This window comes from Canis aureus, chromosome 29 (assembly GCF_053574225.1).
Source record: "Canis aureus isolate CA01 chromosome 29, VMU_Caureus_v.1.0, whole genome shotgun sequence".
Classification (NCBI taxonomy): Eukaryota; Metazoa; Chordata; class Mammalia; order Carnivora; family Canidae; genus Canis; species Canis aureus.
In genome coordinates, this window is record NC_135639.1 from 5,350,870 (window position 1) to 5,356,869 (window position 6,000).

At 38.9% G+C, this 6,000-nt stretch overlaps 1 non-coding gene across 1 annotated transcript; it reads right to left on the reverse strand.

The window, feature by feature from the left end:
• Window positions 1-4,699: 4,699 nt before the first annotated feature.
• On the reverse strand, window positions 4,700-4,806 carry LOC144301512 (U6 spliceosomal RNA). Its single transcript, XR_013368323.1, has one exon. It is a non-coding gene; the product is annotated as a U6 spliceosomal RNA (small nuclear RNA).
• Window positions 4,807-6,000: the final 1,194 nt, after the last annotated feature.

Consider the following 6,000-nt stretch of genomic DNA (forward strand, 5'->3'; position numbering starts at 1 on the left):
GAAGAACCGCAACTTGGCCAGCCGCCCCGAAGCCCCATGCAATCACAAGGCCCTGTCCCAGCCACAACCTCTCCCGTGGCCCCATAGGCAACCATTGTGTGGACTGTTACAGTGGTATATTTCTTGGGCTTTTTTAAAATGCATCTTTATCACCCAAACATGCATCCCCACCCACGATGAAAGGAAAACTGTTTCTCTCACGCAACACATCTGCCACCAAATGTGCAGATTTTCCACATCAAGCAATTCACCAATTCTTGGACTCCACCTAGGGAGCCTACAATTTAATTCAGTTCTGACCCTAACCACCCAGTGTGAGTACCAACCCCACAGGTAAAGGGCTCAGTCCCACTAAAGTTAACCTCACCCCAGAAGCCAATTGTAAGTGGCGGGTCCCCAGGTCACTTACACTTCTGACTTGGCTACAATTTGAGTAATTTGCTTTATCGACTCACAGAGCTCAGGGACACACTTTATTTACTGTTATTATAGAGGATTTAGTAAAAGATTGAAATGAACAGCCAGGTGAAGAAGCATAGAGAGCAAGGTCTGGGAGGGTACCAAACACAGAAGCTTCTGACCCCTTGGAATTTGGTATGTACCATCCTCCTGGGCACACAGATGTATTCACCAACCCAGAAGCTCTCCACACCTCATCATTTAAGGATTTTGTGGAGGTTCTACTATGTAGGCACGATTGATTAAATTGTTGGCTGCAGTGATTGACTCTATCTCTAGCCCTCCTGCCTCCCTGGAGATTTGGTGGGAGCGGGCAGGGTGGGGGTGAAAGGGCCATGGTAAGGGGTTGAAATTCCAACCCTCTAATCACAGGACTGGTTCCCCTGGCAACCAGCCTCCACATGGAGTCTAACTAGAGACCCTCTAGCCTAGAGACATCTCGTTAGTATACCAGACACTCCTAGTACTCAGAAGATTCCAAGGGTCTTAGAAACTCTGTGCCAAGAATGGGCAGAGACCAGATACATATTTTTTGTTATGTCATAATCACTGTCTTACATTAAAAAATGCTTATCTTTGGGGCACCTGGCTGGCTCAACCAGTGGAACATGCGACTCTTGACCTTGGAGTTGTGAGCTCAAGTCCCACCTTTGGGCATTGAACTTGCTTAAAAAATGTCTATCTTCCAAGTCTCTTTTAATCTCTTGGCTCCTTTTCCATCCTTTTGTTCTCTTCCAGGTTAATCTGTTGAAGGACCTTTGACCTGTAAAATTTCCCACAGTCTGTCCTTTGCCGATTGCACACTTATGTATAGTTTAACGTGTTCCTTTGTCCTTGTATCTCCTGAAAATTTGTAGCTGGATCCAGAGACTGGATCAGATTCAGGTTAGGTCCTTTTGGCCAGATTATAGGAGGCACTTAATTAGCTGTCTCTCTTTCTTTGTCATGTTAACAGGCTTTGATCCTTTATGCCTTTCTGTGTTCAATTATTGGGGATTGCTAAATGGTGATATTCTAATTCCGCCATTTCATTTTTCATTTATGAGCTGGAATACAATTTTAAAGAGATGCCTCCCTTCATCTACTATTTGGTTCCCCAGTGGGATGATTCTTACATGAATAAGGTAGAACAATGCTTGACTCTTCTGTAGTCACCTGTTTTCAAGATCATGAATCCTTTCTCTGTCATCTTTCAAATATAATCCTTTCTTGGTAATAACTTTTGAAGTTGTAGATTGGGGATGGGGGTATTTCACTCAATAGCAGTTATTAGCTTTATAGAAGCTCATTGTCCCATCTTTGGCCTGAGGGAGGCATTTCATGTTGCCTCCTGGATCCTTTTGACATGACCCTAGTCATCTAAGATAGCCTCCATCTGGCATTAAAAGATGTTTCAGGTCACCTATATGTTTCCTGCTCTAGGCCTGGAATCAATTTCTCCAAGAAGCACCAGTTTCTTTCAGTGAGAAACTCTTTTAGATGACATATTGAGCTCTGGAGATGCTCACTTCAATCGGATTAGTTATTATTTCTCAGCCTTTTCAGCAATGTATTTTTAATATATGAAGCAATAATTTTAACGTTTTTCTTTTTATTTAAAATATTTTCCAAAAAAATAAAATAAAATAAAATATTTTTCCAGTTTTATTGAGCTATAATTGACATGTATCACAGGGTGAGTTTAAGGTGTACAGAATAAAGGTGTGATTAACACGTCATGATTGATTACCACAGTAAGGTTAGTTGACATCCATTATCTCATACTGACATAATAAAAAGATATGAAAAAAAATGTTAATTGGAACACCTGGGTGGCTCAGCAGTCAAGCATCTGTCTTTGGCTCAGGGTGTGATACCGGGGTCCCAGGATCAAATCCTACATGGAGCTTCCTGCATGGAACCTGCTTCTTCCTCTGCCTGTGTCTCTACCTCTCTCTGTGAGTGTTTTTCAGGAATACATAAATATCTTCCAAAAAAAAAATGTTTCTTGTGATGACAACACTTAGGATTAACTCCCTTAAGACCTTTCCCACATATCATGTAGCAATGGTAACTGTAGTTATCAAATTGTTCATCCCTGGTACTTACGTATCTTATAACTGGAAGCTTATAGCTTTTGATCATATGTGTGTATATATATACATACATATGCATATAAAATAAATGATTTTATTTACTTATTCATGAGAGACACAGAGAGAGGCAGAGACAGGAGAAGCAGGCTGGAGATGCAAGGAGGCCGACATTGGAATCAATCCCAGGACTCCAAGATCATGCTCTGAGCCGAAGGCAGACACTCAACCACTGAGCCACCAAGGTGTCCCTTCATACTGATTTCTTTTTTTTTTTTTTCATATTGATTTAAGAGTCTAGAATTTGGGATGCCAGGGTGGCTCAGTGGTTGAGCATCTGCCTTTGGCCCAGGGCATGATCCTGGAGTCCCAGAATCGAGTCCCACATCAGGCTACCTGCATGGAGTGTGCTTCTCCCTCTGCCTATGTCTCTGCCTCTCTCTGTGTCTCTCATGAATAAATGAATAAAATCTTAAAAAAAAAAAGACTTAGAATTTGATGTAATTTTTCTTATAGTTCTTTTCTATTATACATGTACCTTCTTTGATACCAAGATTCCTGGTTCTCAAGGACACAAGGGATGATAGAATTAATACAGCCCATAATCACACATTTGTTTTATCCCATATTGAGTACACAGCAGCCTCAGAATAAAAGTACTAATACTACCACAAATATATTTAAGAGGGATCCCTGGGTGGCGCAGCGGTTTGGCGCCTGCCTTTGGCCCAGGGCGCGATCCTGGAGACCCGGGATCGAATCCCACGTCGGGCTCCCGGTGCATGGAGCCTGCTTCTCCCTCTGCCTGTGTCTCTGCCTCTCTCTCTCTCTCTCTCTGTGACTATCATAAATAAATAAAAATTTTTAAAAAAATGGCAAAAAAAATATATTTAAGACATTTTTTATGCAAATATTCACCACATTCTCTTTTCCCTAATTAGAAAAACAGTTGTCTTTATCTGTGTTGTCACAATACACCCTTGTGACTTACTCTGACCTCTTGCTCTTCATCCTTGCTTACTTCTACAGGTAACTGTATATTCCATGCTCATCAACTCTTTATAAGCTGATGACTGAGCATTCCTGGATCTCTTGCTTGTCCATAATAATTTTATATCTGAGAGTCAGTTTCTCTGGATATAAAATCCTTGACTTATAATTCCTTTCCTTGAGTTTCTTAAATATGAGCTGTATTTTCTTCTGGATGAAATCATTCCAGTAAAAAGTCTGAGGGTAATCTCATTTATTTTTCCTTACAAGTCCCATGCCCTTTTTTCTAAAGGCCCAAAGTGTTTTTTTTTTTTTTTATTATTTTGACTTTTTAAACTCAGTAATTTTACTAAACTTTCGTATCTTGCTGTTGGTTATTTGAGGTCAGTGGTCTCAGGTTTGCACTATGCTGTTTCAATTTGGACTCTCATATCCTTTTTTTAATTTCTAGGAATTTTTTTGAATTATGTTTTTAATATCTTTCTTCCCTTGCTTCTATTATCTTTTTAAGGGACTCCTACTATCTGCATGTTTAATCTTCTTTGCCTATTTTCAATACTCATTATTTTTTCTCAAAGGTTTAAAAAAAATTTTTTTTAAAGATTTATTTGTTATTTATTCTAGAGAGAGATAACAGGAGCAGGAATGGGAGGAGAGGCAGAGGAAGAGGGAAAATCTCCAGCAGACTCCGCTCTAAGTGCAAAGCCTAAGGTGGGGCTCAATTTCATGACCCTGAGATCATGACCTGAGCTGAAACCAAGAGTCAAACACCCAATCTACTGGGTTACCGGGCACCCTTTTAAAATTTATTTCTGATTTAAATTTCTTCTTCTTCTTCTTCTTTTTTTTTAATCAGCTATTTCTTTTCAGGAACGATTTTTGTCTATTCACTACTATGTTCCTTCTAATTTAGGCTTCATTTTGATATAAACTTTTCTTTGACTTCTAATTGTTTTGTGAGTTTGTTATCTCATTTCTGGGTCTTCCTAAGTATTGTTTACCCATATGTTATATCATTTTAGCTTATTTTGAGATAATAGGTTAATTCAGATCTGTTCCGTTGCCACATCTTTCTGGCATGCTTTGATTGTCTGTATGAAGGTTTATTCTGCTTCTTACTCTATTATAGTCATTTTGTATGGGATTTGACCTCAATATTTTCTGTTTCTCTCTCTCTTTTTAATATGGAATGCTTCACAGATTTGAGTGTCTTCCTTGCACAGAGGCCATGCTAATCTTCTCTGCATCGTTCCAATTTTAGTATACGTGCTGCTAAAATAAGCACATCTGTTACTCGTTTTTAAGTAGAATTGGTTCTCCCGAACTTTCCAATTGAAGAAGTGTTCAGAAAAGCTTTTCTAAATCTAGAGAGCTCCCCACTCTGTTGTTTTTGCATATTGTTCAAACATACGGTGACTTGCTTTCTGAGCAAACTTTCCTGGATCCAGTCCCCTTCCCCACTGTGGTCTGGATCTTCTATTCACATTTGTCTCTATTGCCCGTCCTGGACAGTTTTGATTCATTTCCTGAGGTTTCTCCTCTGTGTGTGCCCTGTTCTAGAAGCAAATCCCAGCAGGGCCATTTGGAGCATTCCTAGGGCTCGAGCTGCTACAGCCCTTCCAACCTTCTTCCCTGAAGCCCCTGTGTTCACTATCTGTTGGAAGGGGCATATACCGCTGCAGGTTTCAAATACTGTTCTTGGAATTCTCCTATGCCTTTGCTTTTTTGTTGGCTTTAAATCATGGTACACTTCTTCCATCATAGCACTTCAGCTACAAGTGGCAGATATCAGAAATTTTGTCACTGCCACTCACTATCACAGTTGGAAGAACAATAAAGATTATACTCTAGACACTCAAGCATAAGCCAAGAGTGTTTGGTAACTAAACTTTCTCTAAAAATTAATGGTTTATAATGTGGTTGAATAAATACTCTAGATAAATAGTAGGTTGACTGTCTCTGTAATTATATCATAAGCAGAAAGGAGGGTAAATGTTTTAGTATTATATCTTCATTTGGAAAATTTTGACTTGATTGTAATTTAGGCACAATTAATAATTTTTTAGTTGTCCTTAATAGCAATAATAAATGTTTAATTGTAAGCTATTAATTGAATAAAAAGACAGAATCTTAAATCTTGAGTAGGTCTGTTAATTTCTATATTAAAATAGAAATGAACTGAAAGATGATTTTAAATATCACTACTTTTTTAGGGGTTGGTTTAAGTTTAAAAATTAATCTTTAAAATGAACTGAAAATTCACATTTTGTGACAAGTGGGGAAAATCAAATTATGAATCATTTATAGTTCACAGTAAATGAAACCATTGGGGAAAAAAAGAACAACCTTTTCAATGAGTATCATTTCCATTCTTGGGCTTGAATTCTTGGGCTGAATGCTGTGGGACCACGATCCCAGAGCAGTGGCCGGGGAGATGTCAGCTACAGCACAGTCCGAGTGGGTGCCTGTGAATTCCTAG